Here is a 24,903-nt window from a genome sequence, read left to right on the forward strand (position 1 = left end):
AAGCAAGCTCACCTGACACATTACAAAGGTAGGTGAAAATGGTGGGTCGCGAAGGTCGGCTGTTGGGTTCCCGAAGGTCGACTGGTTGGTAAAAGTGGGTCCCGGGAAAAGAATTTGGAAAAAACTGCACTACAGCCATCAAATTTTAAACAGTCTGAGGAATCTTTTGAGTAAGATATTTTAATAATAATTTTTAAAAAAAGAATCTTTATTATTGTCACAAGTCGACTTACATTAACACTGCAATGAAGTTACTGTGAAAAGCCCCGAGTCGCCACATTCCAGCGCCTGTTTGGATACACTGAGGGAGAATTCAGAATGTCCAATTCACCTAACAAGCACGTCTTTCGGGACTTGTGGGAGGAAACCAGAACACCCGGAGGAGACCCACGCAGACACAGGGAGAACATGCAGACTCTGGACAGACAGTGACCCAAGCTGGGAATTGAACCTGGGGCCTTGATGCTGTGAGGCAACAATGTTAACCACTGTGCTACCGAAGCGCTTCCAATTTGTGAAAAATTGCAACAAGTAACCTCTTGTAGTTCTTTTTACAGGCAAGATGTATTTATAGTTGGATGAAAATTTCTAAATATGGCCAGCTTCACTGCAGGCGAACCTTTCAAAAGCATTGGTTTCCTGCTTGACTTTGCCATTGTAACTCTTCATTTAGCTGTGCTTTAACAATTCTAACAGCAGACACACAGGAACACTGCCACCTGCAGGTTCTCCCCAGGATAGATGCCACCCTGACTTGGAAATATATTGCCATTCCTTTGCCATCACCAGGTTAAAATCGTGGAGCTCCCTCTCTGACAGCACAGTGGGTGTGCCTGCACCACATGGATTGCAGCAGCCCAAGGCATTGGCTCACCATCATCTTTCAAAGGCAATTGGGAATGGGCAGTTCATTCTAGCCTTGCCAGTGAACCCACGCCAACTGAATGAAAAAAAACCTGTAAGCAATCTCAGCAACATAAATTTAGAAATAAGCTTAGACTCTTCGCTATCTGATTGTGTGAGAGTACAAACCAGACTATAACAATAGAACCCTTCTATGATCTGTAGGTATATAGGTATTAGGAGCAGAGCAGAAATAGGCAATTCAACCCCTCCAGCCTGTTCCGCCATTCAATCAGATCACGTTGATCGCTCCCTGGTCTCAAATCCACCTCCACCTTGAAACCATTTAATGATTCAAATGCACCGCACTGTGGGGCAATGAGTTCTACCAATTCACCACCCTCTGCGAAAGTAGTTCCTCCTCATTTCAGTTCTAAATCTACCACCTTTCAACCTATATCTGTAACTTCTCATTCTAGATTGCCTCACAAGGGGGAACATTTGGTCTATGTTTACTCTATGAATCCCTCTTAGTCTAAGACCATAAGACATAGGAGCAGAATTAGGCCACTCGGCCCATCGAGTCCGCTCTGCCATTCAATCATGGCTGATATTTTTGTCATCCCCATTCTCCTGCCTTCTCCCCATAACCCCTGATCCCCTTATTAATCAAGAACCTATCTATCATTGTCTTAAAGACACTTAGTGATTCGGCCTCCACAGCCTTCTGCGACAAAGAGTTCCACAGATTCACCATCCTCTGGCTGAAGAAATTCCTCCTCATCTCTGTTTTAAAGGATCGTCCCTTTAGTCTGAGATTGTGTCCCCTGGTTCTAGTTTTTCCTACAAGTGGAAACGTCCTCTCCACGCCCACTCTATCCAGGCCTCGCAGTATCCTGGAAGTTTCAATAAGATCCCCCTCATCTTTCTAAACTCCAATGAGCACAGACCCAGAGTCCTCAACCGTTCCTCATACGACAAGCTCTTCATTCCAGGGATCATTCTAATGAACCTCCTCTGGACCCTTTCCAAGGCCAGCACATCCTTCCTTAGATACAGGACCCAAAACTGCTCACAATACTCCAAATGGGGTCTGACCAGAGCCTTATACAACCTCAGAAGTACTTCCTTGGTCTTGTATTCTAGCCCTCTTGACATGAATGCTAACATTGCATTTGCCTTCCTAACTACTGACTGAACCTGCATGTTAACCTGAAGAGAATCGTGAACAAGGATTCCCAAGTCCCTTTGTGCTTCTAATTTCCTAAGCATTTCCCCATTTAGAAAATAGTCTACACCTAAATACCTCCTTCCAAAGTGCATAACCTCACACTTTTCCACATTGTATTTCATCTGCCACTTCATTGCCCAGATTCCTCGCCTGTCCAAATCCTTCTGCAGCCCACTTGCTTCCTCAATACTACCTGTCCCTCTACAGATCTTTGTACCTCTTATATACCTCGATCAGATCCCCTCTCATCCTTCTAAACTCTAGCAAGTATAAGCCCAAACAGTTCAATCTCTCCTAATACGTCAACTCTTTTCATCCCTGGAATCTATCTGGTGAACCTCCTCTGAACTGCCTCCAATGCCACCACATCCTTTCTCCAATAAGGAGACCAAAACTGAACACTATACTCTAGATGTGATCTCACCAACACCCAATTCAATTGCAACAACACTTCTCTACTTTTATACTCCAGTTCTTTTGCAATAAACGCTAAAATTCCATCTGTCTTTTTTTTTAATAAACAATTTTATTGAAGTATTTTTGGCATATAAAACAGCAACATTATACTGTAGTGTACAAAAAGCAAATAAGATATAATGCAAGCATCGGCTCCCCTCTCGCAAGAACCTGCCTAAGCAACCCCCTATTCTACGCTACCCTAAACCCCTCCCCCCCACTACCCCCCTCCCCGAATTCTCCGTGAAGAAGTCAACGACTGGCTGCCACCACCGGGCGAACCCTGACAGCGATCCTCTCAAGGCGAACTTAATTTTCTCCAGCCCGAGAACGCTTGCCATGTCCGAAAACCATACTTCAGACTTTGGGGGCTTTGATTCCCTCCATGCCAACAGTATTCGTCGCCGGGCTACCAGGGAAGCAAATGCCAAGATGTCGGCCTCTTTCTCCTCCTGGACTCCTGGGTCCTCCGAAACCCAAAGACTGCCACCTCACGACACATTGCCACCCTAGTTTTCAATACCCGGGACATGACGTCCGCGAATTCCTGCCTTTACCCCCTTAGTTTAAGACACGCCCAGAACATGTGTACATGGGTCGCTGGTCCTCCGGCACATATAGCATATTAGTCCTCCAGCCCAAAGAATTTGCTCAACCAGGCCACCATCATGTGGGCCCGATATACGACCTTGAGAAGGATCAGACTGAGCCTGGCGCATGTTGCGGTCGTGTTTACTCTGCTCAAAGCGTCTGCCCATATGCCGTCCTCTATCTCACCCCCCCCGAGCTCCTCCTCCCACTTAAGCTTCAGTTCTTCGGTCTGTGCCTCCTCTGCTCCCATTAGTTCTTTATAAATGTCGGAGACTCTCCCCTCTCTTCTGGAAACTACCCTGTCCTGGATCCCCCTTGGTGGGAGGCGTGAGAAGGATGGTACCAATCTGCGTACGAAATCCCGCACCTGCAAGTACCTGAAATCATTCCCTCTCGTCAGCCCAAACTTCTCCTCCAACACCCACATGCTCGGGAAGCTCCCTTCCAGGAACAGATCGGCCATCCTCGCAATCCCCGCCCTCCGCCATAATTGGAACCCACCATCCATATTCTCCGGGGCAAATCAGTTGTTACCGCAGATTGGGGACCAAACCAATGCTCTCACTTCCCCAATATGCCTCCTCTACTGGCCCCAGATCCGTAGAGCCGCCACCACTATAGGGCTGATGAAGTATCGTGCCGGCGGGAGCGGCAGAGGCACCGTAACCAAGGCTGCCAAACTGGTGCCCCTGCACGAAGCAGCCTCCATCCGCTCCCAAACCGACCCCGTACCCACCATCCATTTCCTTACCATGGCTATGTTAGCTGCCCAGTAGTAGTTGCTAAAGTTCGGCAACGCCAGCCCCAAATCCCCTCGGTTCCTCTCGAGCATCGCCTTCCTCACCCGTGGGACATTCCCGCCCAAACAAATCCCAGGATAATTTTATCGAGCCTCTTAAAGAAGGACAGATGGGGAGACACTGAAATATGAACAAGAATCTCGGAAGAATCGACATCCTCACCGTTTGAACTCTCCCCACCAATGACCCCGCAGCCCCCCAAAGACGGAACCTGGCGCAGTGAGTCAGCAGAGGCTGGGGCCTGAGGGGGGCCATGCCCATGATATAGGGGATGATGCGGATATGAGGGATGAGGGGGATATGAGGGGTAGGGAGGTGAAGGGCAGATATGAGGGGATCTCCTGAAGGTGTGGAAGTTGGGTGTTCTGAACAGGGGAGCCAAAAAGAAGGGGTGGGGAGGCTTGACAATGGGGGTCCCTCATCAACCCCACTGTGCAAAGTCCTTACTTGGGGTGTGTGGGATAATGCCCATGTGTGGGGGGGAGGGGGGGTGACATTGCCCATGTGTGTGGGGGGGGGGGGGGGGGGGGGGGGGGCTACCCTCCCGCTCACTTAGAGATTGGGGCATCTTACAGAATGGCGGCCTGATCTCTGAGAAGCCGGTCTCAACGGCCAGTACAAGTTCAGTTCCTCATTGCTGAAACCATGGGCGGAATTATCTGATAATGGGGCTATGACCCAGGCCCGCGGGAAAACAGGAGCGAATCACTCTGGACTTTCATGGAGAAAGTCCAGAGTGATTCGCCATTTTGAAGGGGGCTTGCAGGGCCCCGGAGTATTCCGCGCAGCTCCGGCTGCCAATATGGGGCCCTGCACTTCCGGCCATGGGTCCACGCAACATGGCAGACCCACACTGTGGCTGGCCCCGACAATATAGGCCCCCCCAGATCACGCGCGCTCGCCGATCAGTGGCCCCCGACCGCGGTCCTGGCCATCCTGGAGGCCCGCCCCCCCCCCCCCCCCCCCGGTGACGGATCCCCGCCCCCCACCAGGGCGGCCGCGGACTGCGAGTGCCCGCCAGATGGAACCATGAGTGAACCACGCCGGCGGGAACTCGGCCAGTTGTTGGCGGAGAATCGCCGCGGGGGCCTCTTTCAATGGCCCCCGACCGGCACCGCGCCGACCCCACACACACGATTGGCGGCGACTCTCCGGTCCCCGGAGAATCGCGGGAAAGCTTCGGACCCCATCGCGGGTCTGACGCCCCATTCTCCACTCCCGCGCCGAGCGCGATTGCGGCGCAGTGGCTCGGAGAATCCCGCCCCATTTCTTTATGTGGGCTAGACGTGGAGAAACACCCCAAGGCCCATAATAAACCTAAGTATGGGTAACCACTGGTGTGGATCTCACCAAAAGCTCTGGCGAGAAACACCCAAACTCACCCAAAATGACACTAGAAATGTTCCTATTAAATTGCGCCCCAAATTTCAAATTGGTAATGTAAATTGTAAACATTGGTAGTCCTAGCACCGATCAAGTAAGCCGACAAGTAAGAATACTATCATTGAACCAATTGTGGCACATAAGTGAAGAAACAGCCTCACATACAGCAAACAGTAAAAGCACAGGCTCATTCAGAGCCTCGTGGAAGAAAATGAATATCAGATTACTTGCCTCACCAGCAGTGGCTGATGTTACGTATTGAGCAGGGAGGAGGTGAGAGTGGGAGGGATGCTGTGGAGTCTGGGAGCACTCCTGCTCCTCCTAACTCCGCAGCAATGTTTATTTAATAAGTGTAGATTCTGGAGCTAGCCAGACCCACCACCTCCTCCATCCTTTCACATCCAGTTTGTGAGGGGCACCTGAAGATAGGCTTTAGGCCTTTCATCGGACAGCACGGCGACACAGTGGTTAGCACTGCTGCCTCACAACGCCTTGGGTGACTGTGTTGTGTTTGCACATTCTCCCCGTGTCTGCAAGGGTTTCCTCCAGGTGCTCCGCTTTCTTCCCAAAGTCCAAAGGTGAGAAGTTCAGGTGGATTGGCAATGCTAAATTGCCCCTTAGTATCCAAAGATGTGCAGCTTAGGTGGATTGGCCATGATCAATGCGAAGGGTTATGGGGATAGGGCAGGCAGTGGGCCTAGGTACAGTGCTCCTTTGGGTTCAATGGGTTGAATGGCTTCCTCCTGCATTGTAGAGATTCTATGGATCTTCATATGTAAGGGGCCTAATGCATGTTTTAGGTAGTTGCCAGAGATGCCTGAAAAATGGTCCAACCCAATATTGTGTCTGTGGTGTTGTTTGTGATTCTTGCTCCCAGGATGGATGTTGCAGTGTTCACAAAGACAACAGAAGCTGAGTTCAATAACAAAGCTAACATTTATTTACACTACTTATTAAAGCTCAACCACTTACTCCCATAGTAAACAATAATCTAATAATCTACACTCAACTGACACTACTTTAGCACGGTAGCATAGTGGTTAGCACAATTGCTTCACAGCTCCAGGGTCCCAGGTTCGATTCCTGGCTTGGGTCAATGTCTGTGCGGAGTCTGCACGTTCTCCCCGTGTGTGCGTGGGTTTCCTCCCACAGTCCAAAGATGTGCAGGTTAGGTGAATTGGCCATGCTCAATTGCCCTCAGTGTCCAAAATTGCCATTAGTGTTTGGTGGGGTTACTGGGTTATGGGGATAGGGTGGATGTGTGGTGCTCTTTCAAAGAGCCGGTGCAAACTCGATGGGCCGAATGGCCTCCTTCTGCACTGTAAATTCTATTATTCTATGACACTAGTCTCTACACTCTATCTATAACTGTATGTCCTCTCTATCACTGCTCTCTAGCTCTCCTCCAGACTTCTCCCAGAAGCATGTGAGTCAGTGCTTTATATAGTTCTACATCTAGCACCATCTAGTGGTTAATTATGGTATGACATTAACCCTTTGTATTTCCCATAATGTCACAGGGTCAGACATCTTTTGGACATCCTTCGAGTACAGAATGTTGGTCAAAGTAACAAAATATGATTTAACTGGAGAGAGACTACAGAATTCTGCAGAGTGATCTGGTTGTTGTCACACATGAAGCACAACAATCAGATCCAGCAGGTAATCAGGAAGGTAAATGGAACATTGGCCTTTATTGCAAAGGGGGTGGAATATAAAAGTAATCAAGTCTTACTTCAATCTTACAGGGCATTGTCCTTTCTCTTCAATCCACGTATCCACCTCAGCATCCACAAACAGCTTTGGTTTCCCTATCTATGGAGGGATATGCTTGCATTGAAGGCAGTTCAAAGAATGTTCACTCGGTTGATTCCTGGGATGAAGTGTTATCTTGAGATGAAAGGTTGGGCCAAGACTCGCCGATTAGAAGAAAGAAAGGTGGTGTTATTGAAGCAAGGTGTAAAGGGGCTTGACAAGCAGAGTAGATGCCGAAAGAGTGGAATCAAAAACTGGGGGCATAGTTTGAAAATAAGGGATCACCAACTTAAGAAAGGTTAGAGGGAAGCTCTTCTCTCAGGGGGACAGTAATGTTTGGAATTCTCTGCCTTAGAGAGCTGTGGAGGCTGCATGAGCCATTGAATATATTCAAGGCTGAGATATAGACAGATTTTGAACTATAGGAGAGCCAAAGGGTATGGAGAGCAAGCAGGAAAATGGATTTGAGTCCCAAGATCAGATCAGCCCCACGCTCTTTTGAATGGCAAAGCGGGCTCAAGGGGCAGTATGGTATATTCCTGATCCTACTTATCACAGAATCACAGAATACTACAGTGCAGAAGAGGCCCTTTGATCCATCGAGTCTGCGGACGCACGGAAGGCCCTGACCTGCCCACCTAATCCCACTTGCCAGCACTTTGCCCACAGCCTTGAATGTTATGACATGCCAAGTACTCATCCAGGTACTTTTTCAAAGGATGTGAGGCATCCCGCCTCTACCACCCTCCCGGGCCGTGCATTCCAGACCGTCACCACCCTCTGGGTAAAAAGGTTTTTCCTCAAATCCCCCTAAGCCTCCCACCCCTCACTTTGAACTTGTGTCCCCTCGTAACTGACCCTTCAACTAAGGGGAACAGCTGCTCCCTATCCACCCTGTCCATGCCCCATATAATCCTGTCCGTCTCGATCAGGTCGCCCCTCAGTCTTCTCTGCTCCAGAGAAAAGAACCCAAGCCTATCCAACCTCTCTTTATAGCTTTTAAAAAAAATTTAGAGTCCCCAATTTCTTTTCTTTTCCAATTAAGAGGCAATTTAGCGTGGCCAATCCACCTAACCAGCACATCTTTGGGGAGAATTTGCAACTCCACACGGACAGTGACCCAGGGCCAGGATTCAAACCAAGGTTCTCAGCACCGCTGTTCCAGAGCTATCCACTGTGCCACGTGCCGCCCCCTCTCTTTATAACTTAAACGTTCCATTCCAGGCAACAATTTTGGCTGTTGGGGACGATAAGGTCAAACTTCAATCCCATGAAATATTTTGTGAATGACAGATTTTCAAAGCAGTTACGGAATGGATGGGACAGCAGACAGCAAAGGGACAGACTCGTAAAGTGTTCAGCGAAGGGACAAGTAAGTGAAGCAGTCAGCAGCCAGGGAGCTAGGAAGAGTGAAGGGATAAAGGGGGATTACGATTTTGGACCCAGCAGGGGTGAACGGGATGTTCAAGGAATTTTACAGTCGGCTGTACGAGTCGGACTCCCCCAGTTGGGGTGGAGGGGATGAGGCAATTCTTGGAGGATTTGGAGTTTCTGAAGGTGAAGGAAGGGTTGGTGGAGGGGCTTGGGAGCCACGATCAGGATTGTTGGAGTAGTAGAGGGATTGGAGGCCATGCAGTCGGGCAAGGCCCCAGGACCGGACGGATACCCAGTGGAATTTTACAAGATGTTTTCTGGGGTGCTGGGTCCGCTGATGGTGAGGGCATTTAGTGAGGCTAGAGAGCGGGGTGTTCTTCCCTCAACAATGTCACAGGTTTCGGTCTCATTGCTCCTGAAGCGGCAGAAGGACCCGAAACAATGGGGGTTATACAGCCCAATCTCCCGTCTAAATGTTGACGCCAAATTGCTGGCCAAGATTTTGGCCTTGAGAATAGAGGATTGCTGTTCTGGGGGTGATATGGGAGAATCAGACGGGGTTTGTCACAGGTAGGCAGTTAATGGCCAACGTTAGGAGGCTCTTGAATGTCATCATGATGGCCTCCGAGGGGAGGGATGTGGAGATGGTGGTCGGTATGGACGCGGAGAAGACCTTCGACTGGGTGGAGTAGAAGTATTTGTGGGAGGTCCTGGGGCGGTTTGGGGTTGGGCAGGGTTTTGTAGACTGGGTCCGGCTGCTGTACCCGGCATCGGTGAGGAGTGTGCGGACGAACCAAGTGAGCTTGGAATATTTTAGATTGAGCCGGGGGATAAAGCAGGAATGTTCACTCTCCCCACTGTTATTTGCCTTGGCTACAGAGCCATTGGCGATGGCGCTGAGAGCGTCAAAGGACTGGAAGGGGCTAGTTCGCGGGGGGTGGAACACAGGGTCTCATTATATGCGGATGACCTACTCCTGCATATTTCTGACCCGCTGGAGAGGATGGGAGAGATTATGCGGATCCTAGGGGAATTTGGCCGGTTCTCCAGGTATAAATTAAATGTGGGGAAAAGTGAGGTTTGTGTGATCCAGGCGAGGAGGCAGTAGAGGAGGTTGGGGGAGTTGCCGTTTAAAGTGGTGGGAGGGAGTTTTCGGTACTTGGGAATTCAGGTGGCACGGGGATGGGAGCAGTTGCATAAATTAAATCTGGCCCGGTTAGTTGAGCAAATGAAGGAGGACATTCGGAGGTGATACATGCTCCTGTTGTCACAGGCGGGGAGAGTACAGAATGTAAAGATAACAGTTCTCCAGAGATTTCTGTTTGTTTTCCACTGTCTCCCTATTTTTATACCAAAGGCCTTTTTTAAGCGGGTTAATGCGGTGATCTCTGGGTTTGTGTGGGCGGGTAAAACCCCGCGAGTAAGGAAGGTGCTGTTGGGGCAGAGCCGAGGGGGAGGGGGTTGGCCCTGCCGAACTTTAGGAATTAATAGTGGGCGGCAAATATAGCCATGATCAGGAAGTGGGTAGTGGGTAGGGGTCGGTATTCGAGCGGGTGGATGCGACATCATGTCGGGACACAAGTTTAGGGGCACTGGTAATGGCACCTCTGCCGTTCTCGTCGGCCCGGTATCCACAAGCCTGGTGGTCGTGGCGGCTCTGAGAGTTTGGGGACAGTGGCGAAAGCATATGCGACTGAAAGGAGCGTGGGTGTAGGCTCCAATTTGTGGCAATCACCAGTTTGTCCCGGGGAGGTTGCATAGGGGGTTTCGGAGGTGGCAGAGAGCAGGTATTGAGAAGCTGGGGGATCTGTTTATCGACGGGAGCTTTCCTTGTTTGGAGGATTTGGAGGAGGAGTTCAAGTTGCCGGGTGGGAATGGGTTTTGCTATCTGCAGGTTTCGACCTTTCCGCTTCTACCGCCACAGGGGATACAGGATTAGGTAGTTTCTAAAAAGAGGGTGGGGGAGGGCAAGGTCTCGGAAATTTATAAAGAGTTAATGGAGTGGGAGGGAACCCAGATAGGGGAGGTAAAGCGCAAGTGGGGAAATGAGCTGAGTAAGGAGCTAGAGGCAGGGCTGTGGGAGGACGCTCTGAATAGAGTCAGCACGTCCTCATCATGTGCCAGGCTCAGCCTGATACAATTCAAGGTGGATCACCGGGCACACATGACAGTCGCCCGGATGAGCAGGTTTTCTGGGGGAGAGGACAGGTGTGTGAGGTGTGCAGGAGGGCCCGCAAATCATGTCCACATGTTTTGGGCATGTCCGAAGCTTAGGGGATTCTGGCAGGGATTTGCCGGGGTCATGTCCACGGTGATAAAAACGAGGGTGACGCCGAGTCCAGAGGTGGCGATTTTTGGAATGTCGGAAGACCCGGGAGTCCAGAGGGCGAGAGAGGCTGATGTTTTGGCCTTTGCCTCCTTGGTAGCCCGGAGATGGATCTTATTAGCATGGAGGGACCCGGAGCCCCCGAAATCGGGGGTATGGGTTAGCGACATGGCCAGGTTTCTCAGGCTTGAGGAAAGTAAGTACCCCCGAAGAGGATCAATGTTAGGGTTCATCCGGAAGTGACAGCCGTTGTCGACTTCTGCGGGGAAAACTAAACTGTTAGCAGATACAATAAGGGGGGGGGGGCTAGGGAATGAGGGGGGTAGGGGGAGTTAGTTTAGTTTAGTTTAGGAGGGATCAGCGAGAGGAGATGGAGGGACTGGGGAATTGCGTGTATAAGCCATGTTGGCTGGGTATGGTTGTTGGTTGGGGGGAGTGTTACGTACTGAATTATGTTTACATTTGTATTTGTATCTCATGTTGTTATAAACCCATAAATGCCTTAATAAAATGTTTGTTAAAAAAAAACAAGGAGCATAGCAGGGTAAAAACAAGAATGGAGCCCCTTAAAAAGACCCTCTAGTTTTACTTTTATTGTTCATTAAATAATTAAACAAACAAAGTAAGGTTATATCAGGAAAGCAGTGCAGGTGATGTTTCACAATTGCACCATGTGGGATTTATGGAATTACGATCCTGGACATTTATATCTTCAATGGACATCTGCAAATTGAGGAAATTTAGCTCAGAGTTGTTGAGCTGGAATCTGGGGTACAGACATTATGGTGCACCAGGGAGGCAGAGAGCTGCCTGGACACTAGATCCAGGAGGAAATCATACCTCTTAGGTTAGATTGTGGTGCATGTCTGGTTAGGGTTCAGGGACAGAGGGGTGTGACCACGGCTCCGGCAGATGATGGGGACCCCAGGTGTAGCGCTTGAGAAGCCTCAGCCATTTCCCTTATCGAGGAGGTCCATTTAGCTCAGTTGGCTGGACAGCTGGTTTGTGATGCAGAGCAAAGCCAGCAGCGTGGGTTCAATTCCCATACCAGCTGAGATTATTCATGAACCTGCCCTTGCCTGAAGTGTGATGATCCTCAGGTTAAATGACCACCAGTCAGCTCTCCCGCTCAAAGGGGAAAGCAGCCTATGATCACCTGGGACTACTATACTTTTACAGTGAAAACCGTTACAAGCTGAAAAAAATGATAACATCCATCTGAAAGCCTACGACTGTTGAAGAATCTTACCGGAAGACATCCATCTGAAACAAAATACACAGTCTGTTTCAATAATCTCAGTGTAATCCTTTTACTTTCATCATTATTTTACACCTCTCTTTCCCCTCTGTGTTTGTTTGTCTGTGCCTGTGTATGTGTGTACAGAGGGTGGGGCGAGTTAAAAGGGGGGGAGGGGGGTTCGAGATTAAATAGCAACCTACTGTTGCTGATTTAATTATAGCTACTGTTAATAATAAAGACGTTAATTCTGTTTACATTTACAAACCTGGTGACTGTAGTTATTGGGCAGCAGAAGACCTTGGGTATTTTAAAATAAGAGTTAATTTTAACCGTGTTGCGACTCTGAATCAAGTGGTTTGGAATTGACCGCGCACTGGCCCAGGATGGTATAACCACTCATTGGCCCAGGGAGCTGGGATACTGCAGGAAGGCAGGTGAAAGCCTCATTGTCTCCATTAAGTACAACCCATAGTATTTCCATATCTTTCTGCCTGTAATGGGAAGGGAGAATAGAGAGACGCCATTGTTAACCTTAAAGTACATACTTCTACTTTACTAGAAAAATACATCAGTCCCTCTGTTTCTACACAGTCTGTTTCAATAATCTCAGTGTAATTCTTGAAGGCTGCTGACTTCCAGGCCTCACCTTTTCACTCAGCCAATCTAAAGAATGGAATTCTGGGCAGTGAAGCAGAGGTTAGTTTGTTCAGCAATGATCTAACCTTGACTGCAGCAACTGTTCTTCGTTGTGCTTTTTTTATAATGGGTATTTAAAAAAAATATATAAATGTACAGTATCCAATTCAGCTTTCCAATTAAGGGGCAATTTTAGCGTGGCCAATCCACCTAGCCTGCACATCTTTTGGGTTGTGGGGGCAAAACCCACGCAAACACGGGGAGAATATGCAAACTCCAGACGGACAGTGACCCAGAGCCGGGATCGAACCTGGGACCTCGGCACCGTGAGGCTGCAGGGCTAACCCACTGCGCCACCGTGCTGCCCTTATAATGGGTATTTTTATTTTCTTTAGCTCCCAGGCAGTTTCCACTGGACGCGTACCATTCTTGGCAAAGTTGGTGAACTTGCTCCTAACTCTCGGCCAATTGCACTCTGTGCTGCCTTCCAAGCAAAACACAAGAGCAGGATTGTGCTTCTAGATTTGCCTGCATTTTATCTTTGTCCACAAACTGTAGAGTGCTGTTGAAAAGAAAGGTTAGTGCAAAAGCAAAATACCACAAATGCTTGAAATCCGAATTAAAAACGGGAAGTGCTGGAAAGACTCGGCAGGTCTAGCAGCATCCGTGGGCTGAAGCTCAAGAGTTAATGTTTCAGGTTGACGGCCTTACGGCCAATCATCGGAACTGGAAAAACGATAGCTGTGTATATGGTTTTATGCAAGTACGGCGAAAGGAAAGGGGAGAGGGAGGAATGAACCAAAAGGATGGTATGTGATAGGATGGAAGGCAGGGGAGATTAAATAACAGAAGAGTGCGATGCAAGACAAAACGAGATGGTAAAAGGACAAGACGGAAAAAAAACATCACTCACATAGGAATGACAAAGTTAATGTTTGGACAGGAAATCTCGACCAATTATCTGAGCTGCCTTTTTTCAGCGTGCATAGAGATTTTCCAAAGAATTAATAACAATTTTCAGATGATTTTTGAGCAGAGCTGCTGGAAAATGTGGCAAGCAGGGTGTCAGTGCCAGCTCCCTGGCCTCCTCCAAAATGGATCATTGTTGCTCACTGTCCGCATAAAGGATTTGAACTCGGGAATCAGATGTACAATTATAACATTTTCTGTGAGCAGCAAATTGGAGGACATAGGATCTCTACAGTGCAGAAGGAGGCCCTTCAGGTCTGCACTGACCCTCCGAAAAAGCATCCTACCTAGGCCCACTCCCCCGACCCATCCCCGCAACCCCACTTAACCTGTACATCTTTGGACACAAAGGGGCAACTTAGCATGGCCAATCCACCTAACTTGCGCATCTTTGGACTGCGGGAGGAAACCGGAGCACCCGGAGGAAACCCACACGGACACGGGGAGAACGTGCAAACTCCACACAGACAGTCACCCAAGGCTGGAATTAAACCTGGGTCCCTGGTGCTGTGAGGCAGCAGTGCTAACCACTGTGTCGCGGTGCTGCCCACATAGTTTTACTGAACTTGCATAATACATTTTGGGAGGTTGAAGAGAGGGATAGAACTGGAAAATAGAGAAGATGTGTTAAAATTGTATAGTCCTTTCGTTCGGCCAAACTTGAGAGTACCATGCACAGTTCTATCTCCATATTATAAGAAGGATGTAGAACAGTAATGGGCAAACGTTTTGCCCATTGGATCACATCCAGGTATGGAAATGCTTTTGGGGCCATAAATGTCCAAGAAATGAACAATTGAAATAAAGCTAATTTTTGTACAAGTAAATATAAATCCTTTATTATCATAGTTTTACCATTTTATTTTATTTAGCAAATGCAAATCCTCAAAGCCAAGCAATAGCCTCATTTTTCAGGCACTTAAGTCTGTAGAGGGGACACATCTCGGTAATTTTTTTTGTGTTTAATACGGGGGTTTGTGCACCCAAAGAGGCCCCAGAAGTGGAGTTTGGCTGCAGAGAAGCCTTGACCTCTCCTGAACCCATTTGTCACAGAGCACTCGAACTGTGGTAGTACAAAGCCTGCAGCTGAGGTTTGTCACAAGGAACTTGTTTGTGGCTTCTCTGGTTTCTCATATCTTGATCCAAAGGATGTTGGCTGGTAGATCTTACTCAGGAAGGGTGCTCCATATGTTGTTCCGTATTGAACTAACATAACAATACATTACAATCATTAAATCAAACCTTTTTCAGGTCCTCTTGTCTTGTCTCATCAGCAATGCAATCTTAGAATCATAGAATCCCTGGAATGCAGAAGGAGGCCATTCAGCCCATCACGTCTGCACCGACCCTCTGCAAAAGCACTTTACCTAGGCCCAATCCCCAACCCTAACCCCGTAACCTCACCTAGGCGTAATTTAACATAGCCAATCCTCCTAACCTGCACATCAAAGTCCGCTGTCATTCTTATTGTACAAATCTGCAATAAAGAGCTGTGACGCTGGTCAGTTATCTGGGACTTATGGTGAGGTTTGGGATATTTCACCAGGGAAACGTGTTTACACACATGTGTAGACCCAAGGACCTTCTGTGCCAGCTTGCAAATATTTATAAACTTCCCTGGTAGCCCGGAGACCGATACTATTAACTTGGGAGGGACTCAAAGCCCCCGAAGTCGGAGACCTGGCTATCTGACATGGCTAGCTTTCTCTGTTTGGAGAAAATCAAGTTCACATTGAGAGGGTCAATGTTAGGGTTCGCCCGGAGGTGGCAGCCATTCGTCAACTTCTTTGCGGAAAATTAATCGTCAGCAGAAGGGGGGGGGGGTTAATTTAGCTTAGAGTAGGGGGTTAATAAACCTGTAAGGGAGGAAGCAGGCTTTTTGCAATATATTTATAGACTCATGTACATTGTTTATTTTGTCATTGTTATAAAACCAAAAATACCTCCATAAAATGTTTATTAAAAAAAAAAATGAATGCGAACATTGCATTTGCCTTCCTAACTGCCGACTGACCCTGCACATTAACCTTAAGAGAATCGTGAACAAGGACTCCCAAGTCCCTTTGTGCTTCTGATTTCCGGTGCCTTTTCCCATTTAGAAAATAGTCTATGCCTCCATTCTTCCTAAAATGCATAACCTCACACCTTTCCACATAGCCTTCCATCTGCCACTTTTTTGCCCACTCTTCTAGCCTGGCCAAGCCCTTCTGCAGCCCCCCTGCTTCCGCAATACTACTTGGTATTCTGCATATCTTTGTATCATCTGCAAACTCAGCAACAGTGCCTTCAGTTCCTTCTTCCAGATCGTTAATGTATATTGTGAAAAGTTGTAGTCCCAGCACAGACCCCTGAGGCACACCACTAGTCACCGGCTGCCATCCTGAAAAAGACCCCTTTATCCCCCCTTCAGCCAATCCTCTATCCATGTCAGTATCTACCCCTTAATGCCATGGGCTCTTAACATATTTAACAACCTCCTATATGGCACCTTGTCAAAGACCTTCTGGAAATCTAAATCGACCACGTCCACTGGTTCTCCTTTGTCCAACTTCCTCGTTACCTCCTCAAAGAATTCTAACAGATTTGTCAGACATGACCTCCCCTTGACGAAGCCGTGCTAACTCAGTCCTATTTTATCATGCACTTCCAAGTACTCCGCAATCTCATCTTTAATAATGGACTCTAAAATCTTACCAATGACCAAAGTCAGGCTAAACGGCTGATAATTCCCCATCTTCTGCCTCCCTCCCATCTTAAACAGGATTGTTACATTAGCCGCTTTCCAGTCCTCTGGGACCCCTCTGCCTCCAATGATTGCTGAAAGATTACCACCAATGACTCCACAATCCCCTCAGCTATCTCCTATCGAACCCTGGGATGTAGTCCATCCGGTCCAGGTGATTTATCCACCTTCAGACCTTTCAATTTCCCCAGAACCTCTCCTTACTGATGGTCATTACACTCACCTCTGCCCCTGATTCTCCTGAAGTTCTGGTATCCCATTGGTATCTTCCACCGTGAAGACTGATACAACGTAACTATTCAGTTCCTCTGCCATTTCTTTGTTTCCTATTACTACTTCTCCAGCCTCATTGTCCAGTGGTCCAATGTCTATTCTTGCCTCTCTCTTAACATTCATATATTGAAAAATACGCTTGCTATCTTCTTCTATATTACTAGCTAGCTTACACTCATATTTCATCTTCTCCATCTTATTGTTTTTTTAGTTGTCCTCTGCTTACTTTTAAAGGCTTTCCAATCCACTGGCTTCCCACTAATCCTCGCCACCTTGCTTTTCTTTTGCTTTTATGCTGTCCTTGACTTCCCTCGTCAGTCATGGGTGCCTCGTCCTCCCCTTAGCATGTTTCCTCCTCCTTGGGTTGAACTTCTGTTGTGCCTCCTGAATAACCCCCCAAAACTCCTGCCATTGTTGTTCCACTGTCTTCCCTGCTGGGCTCCCCTTCCAATCAACTCTGGCCAACTCCTCCCTCAGGTTTTTGTAATTACATTTACTCAGTTGTAATACCGTTAAATCTGATTCCAGCTTCTCCTTCTCAAACTGCATGGTAAATTCTTTTTTTTTAAATATGTTTATTAAGAATTTTTCAACAAAATTTTCAACCATACAAACCCCCACTGCCGTAACAAAAAGAAAAGAAACGTTGCAGAGCAAGACATAAACATATCGAATCGACATAATACAGAACTTTGTACATTGGATTCCTCCAGCACATATCAACTTTCCTGAACATTTATGTATTTTCTTGCTCAAGTGCCCCCAGGAAAACTCCCCTTCCCCCCCCCCCCCCCCCGGAAAGAGATGTCCCCCCCTCCCTCCTGGGTTGCTGCTGCTGTTGACCGAACTTCATCTAACGCTCCGCGAGATAGTCGAGGAACGGTTGCCACCGCCTGGAGAACCCCTGCGCAGACCCTCTCAAGGCAAACTTTATCCTCTCCAACTTGATAAACCCTGCCATGTCATTTATCCAGGCTTCCACACTGGGGGGCTTCGCATCTTTCCACACTAACAAGATCCTTCGCCGGGCTACTAGGGACGCAAAGCCAGAATGCCGGCCTCTTTCGCCTCCTGCACTCCCGGCTCGTCCGCTACTCCAAATAATGCTAGCCCCCAACTTGGCTTGACCTGGACTTTCACCACCTTAGATATAGTTCTCGTTCTCGTAACACTCCTCCAGAACCCATCCAGTGCTGGGCACGCCAAAACATATGGGCATGGTTCGCCGGGCTTCCTGAGCACCTCCCACATCTGTCCTCCACCCCAAAGAACCTACTGAGCCTCGCCCCCGTCATATGCGCTCTGTGAATAACCTTGAACTGTATCAGGCTAAGCCTGGCACATGAGGAAGAAGAATTTTTTTTTAAAAATATATTTTATTGAAATTTTTTTCCCTGAGCAACATTTTTCCCACTTACAAAACAAGCGAAACGATAACAGTAACAAAACAGAAATTTTAAAACTTTTTAACAATAATAATAATAGTAGTAATAATATACAAGTAACAAAACCTCGTACTCTATTGCCCTATACTCAACTGCCTTCACCCCCCCCCCCCCCTCCCCCCTGGGTTGCTGCTGCTGGTCATCCGTCTTCCCTCTAACGTTCCCCTAGGTAGTCGAGAAATGGCTGCCACCGCCTGGTGAACCCTTGAGCCGATCCTCTCAGGGCAAACTTTATCTGCTCCAGTTTAATAAACCCCGCCATATCGTTTACCCAGGCCTCCAGTCCGGGGGGTTTCGCCTCCTTCCACATGAGTAGGATCCTGCGCCGGGCTACGAGGGACGCAAAGGCCACGACATCGGCCTCTTTCCGCAACTCCAAATAGAGCTAACCCCCAGCCTGGTTTGACCCGGGCCTTCACCACCTGCAAAATCACTCCCGTCACTCCCTTCCAATACCCTTCCAGTGCCGGGCACGCCCAAAACATATGTGCATGGTTTGCCGGGCTCCCGCCACACCTCCCACATTTGTCCTCCACTCCAAAGAACCTGCTCAATCTTGCCCCCGTTATGTGTGCTCTATGTAGCACCTTAAATTGAATCAGGCTAAGCCTGGCGCATGAGGAAGAGGAATTTACCCTGCTTAGGGCATCAGCCCACATACCCTCCTCTATCTCCTCCCCTAATTCTTCTTCCCACTTTCTTTTTAGTTCGCCCACTGACTCCTCCCCCTCTTCCCTCATCTCTCTATAAATCTCTGACACCTTGCCCTCTCCGACCCACACCCCTGAAAGCACCCTGTCCTGTATCCCCTGTGTCGGGAGCCGCGGAAATTCCCTCACCTGTTGTCTAGTAAACGCCCTCACCTGCATATATCTCAAGAAATTCCCCCGGGGTAACTTATACTTTTCCTCCAGTGCTCCCAAGCTCGCAAAAGTCCCATCTATGAATAAATCTCCCACCTTCCTAATTCCCAACTGGTACCAGCTCTGAAATCCTCCATCCATTCGCCCTGGGGCGAACCTATGGTTGTTCCTGATAGGGGACCCCACCAGGGCTCCCCGCACCCCTCTCTGACGCCTCCACTGTCCCCATATGGTCAGTGTTGCCGCCACCACCGGGTTCGTGGTGTACTTTTTCGGTGAGAACGGTAGCGGCGCCGTCACCAGCGCCTCTAGACTCGTCCCTTTACAGGACCTTCTCTCCAGCCTTTTCCACGCCGCTCCCTCACCCTCCATCATCTATCTACGTATCATTGCCACATTGGCGGCCCAATAATAATCTCCCAAGTTCGGTAGTGCCAGTCCTCCTCTGTCCCTACTGTGCTGCAGGAACCCCCTCCTTACTCTCGGAACTTTCCCTGCCCACACAAAGCTCGTAATGCTCCTATCTATTTTATTTAAAAAGGTCCTGGTGATTAAAATAGGGAGACATTGAAATACAAATAAGAACCTCGGGAGGACCATCATCTTAATTGCCTGCACCCTGCCCGCCAGCGATAAAGGCTGCATGTCCCACCTCTTAAAGTCCTCCTCCATTTATTCTACCAGCCGTGTCAGATTAAGTCTGTGCAAGGTTCCCCAGCTCCTAGCGATCTGAATCCCCAAGTATCGGAAGTTTCTTTCCACTTTCCTTAGCGGTAAGCGTTCTATCTCTCTACTCTGGTCCCCTGGATGTATCACATATAATTCACTCTTCCCCATGTTTAACCTATACCCCGAAAATTCCCCGAACCTCCTCAAGATTTGCATAACCTCTATCATCCCCCCCCCCCGCTGGGTCCGACACGTATAGCAATAGGTCATCCGCGTATAACGAGACTCGGTGTTCTTCTCCCCCTCTAGTCACCCCTCTCCATTTCCTGGAGTCTCTCAGTGCCATGGCCAGAGGTTCAATTGCCAGCGCAAACAACAATGGAGACAGCGGGCATCCCTGTCTTGTTCCCCTATATAATCGGAAATACTCCGATCTATGTCGACCTGTAACTACGCTTGCCGTTGGTGCCCCATAAAGTAGTCTAACCCAGCGAATAAATCCGTTCCCAAACCCAAACCTCCTCAACACTTCCCATAAATACTCCCACTCCACCCTATCAAATGTCTTCTCTGCGTCCATTGCCGCCACTATCTCTGCCTCCCCCTCCACTGAGGGCATCATTATCACCCCGAATAGCCGATGCACGTTAACATTCAATTGTCTCCCTTTTACGAACCCTGTCTGGTCTTCGTGCACCACCCCTGGGACACAGTCCTCTATCCTCGATGCCAGCACCTTTGCGAGCAGTTTGGCGTCCACGTTCAATAGTGAAATAGGTCTATAGGACCCACACTGCATCGGATCTTTGTTCCTCTTCAAAATTAGCGATATCGTCGCCTCCGACATTGTCGGGGATAGTGTCCCCCCTTCCCTGGCCTCATTGAACGTCCTCGCCAACAACGGGGCCAACAAGTCCACATATTTTCTGTAGAATTCCACCGGGAACCCGTCTGGCCCCGGGGCCTTCCCTGCTTGCATGCTTCCCAGTCCCTTAATAACCTCGTCCACCTCAATCGGCGCCCCCAGGCCTGCCACCGCCTGCTCCTCCACTTTCGGGAACCTCAACTGGTCCAGGAACTGCCGCATCCCCTCCTCTCCCTCTGGGGGCTGAGACCTATACAGTTCTTCATAAAAGGTCTTAAACACCTCATTTATCTTTCCTGCCCTTCGCACGGTGTCTCCCCTTTCATCCCTAATTCCTCCTATCTCCCTCGCTGCTGCCCTCTTTCGCAGTTGGTGTGCCAACAGGCGACTAGCCTTTTCCCCATATTCATACCTCCTCCCCTGTGCCTTCCTCCACAGTACCTCCGCCTTTCTGGTGGTCAGAAGGTCAAACTCGGTCTGGAGTCGTCTCCTCTCCCTGTACAGCTCCTCCTCAGGGGTCTCTGCAAATTCCCTGTCCACCCTTAAAATCTCCCCCAGTAATCTATCCCTTTCCTTGGCCTCTGTTTTCCTTTTGTGGGCCCCAATAGAAATCAGCTCTCCTCTGACCACCGCTTTTAGTGCTTCCCAGACCACTCCCACAGGGACCTCGCCGTCGTCATTGACCTCCAGGTATCTCTCGATACACCCCCTCACTCTTGCACACACTCCCTCATCCGCCATCAGTCCCACATCTAATCGCCAGAGTGTTCTCTGCTCCCTGTCCTCTCCTACTTCCAGGTCCACCCAATGTGGGGCATGATCCGAAACTGCTATGGCTGAGTATTCAGCTTCTTCCACCCTAGAGATCAACGACCTTCTTAGAACAAAAAAATCTATCCGGGAGTACACTTTATGGACGTGGGAGAAGAAGGAATACTCCCTAGCCCTGGGTCTAAGAAATCGCCATGGATCCACTCCCCCCATTTGGTCCATAAACCCCTTAAGTACCTTGGCCGCTGCCGGCCTTCTTCCAGTCCTTGAGCTGGATCTATCTAGCCCCGGGTCCAGCACCGTATTGAAGACCCCTCCTAAAATCAAATTTCCTGCCTCCAGGTCCGGAATACGCCCCAGCATCCGTCTCATGAACCCCGCATCGTCCCAATTTGGGACATACCCATTAACCAACACGACCTCCATTCCCTCCAGCCTACCACTCACCATTACATATCTACCTCCACTATCTGCTACGATGTTCTTTGCTTCAAATGCTACCCGTTTCCCCACCAAAATGGCCACCCCTCTGTTCTTTGCGTCCAGTCCTGAGTGGAACACCTGTCCCACCCATCCTTTCCTTAGCCTAACTTGGTCCGCCACCTTTAGGTGCGTCTCTTGGAGCATAACCACGTCTGCCCTTAGTCCTTTCAAATGCGCGAGCGCTCAGGCCCTTTTTATTGGCCCATTCAGGCCTCTCACGTTCCACGTGATCAGCCTCACTGGGGGGCTACCTGCCCCCCTCCCGTGTCGACTAGCCATTACCTTCTCTAGGCCAGTCCCATATCCCGCCTCCGCGCTTCCGCTCGCTCCCCCAGCGTCGCATTCCGCCCCCGACCACCTTCTCTTTAGCCATTTCCTTTTGGATTTCCGCAGCAGCAACCCAGTTGTCCCCTTCCCCCTCCCCCCCCCCCCCCCCCCCGCTAGATCCCTATCTAGCTTGATTGCTCCCCCCATATCACCTCCGTAAGTCAGCTGACTTCAACTGACCCCGGCTACTCCTGCTCGCTCCTCGGCCCCCCCGGTGTGAGGGAACTCCCATCCGCCTTGCGCCTGTTTTCCCGCCTTATTCTTTCTGGCGCGGGAACATCCCTTTACCTGTCCCGCCTCTTATGGCGCAGCTCCCTCTCCCCTCCCCCTCTCCTTCCCCATTCTCTGACTATGTCCCGCCTCTCCCACCTCACCGGCGCCCACATTTCCCCAGTGTCCCCCCCCCTTCCCTGTTTACGTCTCGCTTAACTTTCACCATCCCATTAACAAAAACAATAATAACAACAATAACAGTTCCCTGCAGCATAAGTCCCTCAGTTCCGGTCCAGTTTCTCTTCATTGATGAAGGACCATGCTTCCTCCGCCGTCTCGAAATAATAGTGTCTCTCCTGACACGTGACCCATAGTCTTGCCGGCTGCAGCATCCCAAACTTCACCTTCCTTTTGTGCAAAACCTCTTTGGCTCGGTTGAAGCTCGCCCTCCTTCTCGCCACCTCCGCACTCCAATCCTGGTAGATCCTTACCACCGCATTCTCCCATCTGCTACTCCGCACCTTTTTGGCCCATCTCAGGACCTCTTCTCTGTCCTTAAGGCGGTAGAATCGCACGATTATCGCCCTCGGTGGTTCTCCCGCTTTTGGTCTTCTCGCCGGGATCCGATTTGCCCACTCCACCTCCATGGGGCCCGCAGGGGCCTCAGCACCCATCAGTGAGCTCAGCATCTTACTTGCGTACGCTCCACAGTCCACTCCTTCCACACCCTCCGGGAGACCTAGTACCCTAAGGTTCTTCCTTCGCGCTCCATTTTCAAGGGCCTCAATCCTGTCAGCACACTTTTTATGAAGTGCCTCGTGCGTCTGAGTCTGGACCGCCAGGCCCAGGACCTCGTCCTCAATACCTGACACCTTCTGCTCCACCATACGAAGTTCCGTCTCCTGGGTCTTTAAAGTCTCCTTAAGCCCCTCAATTGCCTGTAACAACGGGGTCATTACCTCCTTCTTCAGCAGGTCCACGCACCGTCTCACCACCTCGTCCTGCTCAGGCCCCCATGTCACCTGTGGTTTCTCCGCCGCCATTTTGTTTCACTCCCTCTCTCTCTCCCTCTGACCTTCTGGTTGCAGATTCTTCGGGCTGCAGCCGCCGGCGCCGGTTTTTCCCTCCGTTTTTCGGGGGGGGACTCCCTTCCCTCGCGCCTCGCACCGGGTTTTACGGCCGTCCAAGTCCCCATTGGGGCTCTTAAAAGAGCCCGAAGTTCCGTCGGAGCTGGAGCCGCCGAAACGTGCGGCTAGCTCATCCCTGCCGCAACCGGAAGTCCACCATGAGGAAGAAGAATTAAACCTACTCAGGGCATCAGCCCACAAACCCTCTTCAATCTCCTCCCCCAGCTCCTCCTCCCATTTACCCTTCAGCTCCTCTACGAAAGCCTCCCCCTCTTCTTTCATCTCCTGGTATATCGCCGACGCCTTGCCCTCTCCGACCCATACACCCGAAATCACCCTGTCTTGAATCCCCTGTGCCGGGAGCAACGGAAATTCCCTCACCTGTGGTCTCACAAACGCCTCACCTGAATGTACCTGAACGTGTTTCCGGGGGGTAGCCCAAACTTCTCCTCCAGCGCCCCTAGGCTCGCAAACGTCCCATCAATTGATCAGGTCCCCCATTCTTCTAATCCCTGCCCGATGCCAGCTCTGAAACACCCCGTCCATCCTTCCTGGGACAAACCGATGGTTACCCCAGATCGGGGAGCACACCGAGGCTCCCATCGCACCCCTGTGTCGTCTCCACTGGCCCCAGATCTTTAGCGTTGCCGCCACCACTGGGCTTGTGGTGTACCTTGTCGGCGAGAGCGGCCGCGGTGCCGTCACCAGCGCCCCCAGGCTCGTTCCTTTGCAGGACGCCATCTCCAACCTCTTCCATGCCGTCCCCTCTCCCTCCATCACCCACTTACGAATCATCGCCACGTTGGCTGCCCAGTAGTAGCCACCCAGGTTCGGTAACGCCAGCCCTCCTCTATCTCTACTATGTTCCAGAAACCCCCTCCTTACCCTCGGGGTCTGCATACAGCAACACTCGATGCTCCTCCCCCACTCGGACCACCCCCCTCCATTTCCTGGACTCCCTTAATGCCATGGCCAAAGGTTCAATTGTTAATGCAAACAACAGGGGGGACAGGGGGCACCCCTGCCTCGTCCCGCGATACAGCCGAAAATACTCCGACCTCCGCCAATTCGTAACCACACTCGCCACCGGGGCTCTATATAGGAGCCTAACCCAGCTAATAAACCCTCCCCCGAACCCAAACCTCCGCAACACTTCCCAGAGATACTCTCACTCTACGCGGTCAAAGGCCGTCTCCGCGTCCATAGCTGCCACTATCTCCGCCTCCCCCTCCACCGATGGCATCATAATCACGTTTAGGAGCCTCCGCACATTGGGGTTCAGCTGCGTGCCCTTTACAAATCCCATCTGGTCCTCGTGAATCACCCCCGGGACACAGTCCTCGATCCTCGTAGCCAGCACTTTTTCCAGCAACTTAGCATCCACGTTGAGGAGCGAGATCGGCCTGTACGACCCACATTACAGTGGGTCCTTATCCCGCTTCAGGATCAAAGAGATCATCGCCTCAGACATTGTCGGGGGCAGGGTCCCCCCCTCCCTTGCCTCATTGAAAGTCCTCACC

Source organism: Scyliorhinus torazame, chromosome 9, assembly GCF_047496885.1.
Source record: "Scyliorhinus torazame isolate Kashiwa2021f chromosome 9, sScyTor2.1, whole genome shotgun sequence".
Taxonomy (NCBI): Eukaryota; Metazoa; Chordata; class Chondrichthyes; order Carcharhiniformes; family Scyliorhinidae; genus Scyliorhinus; species Scyliorhinus torazame.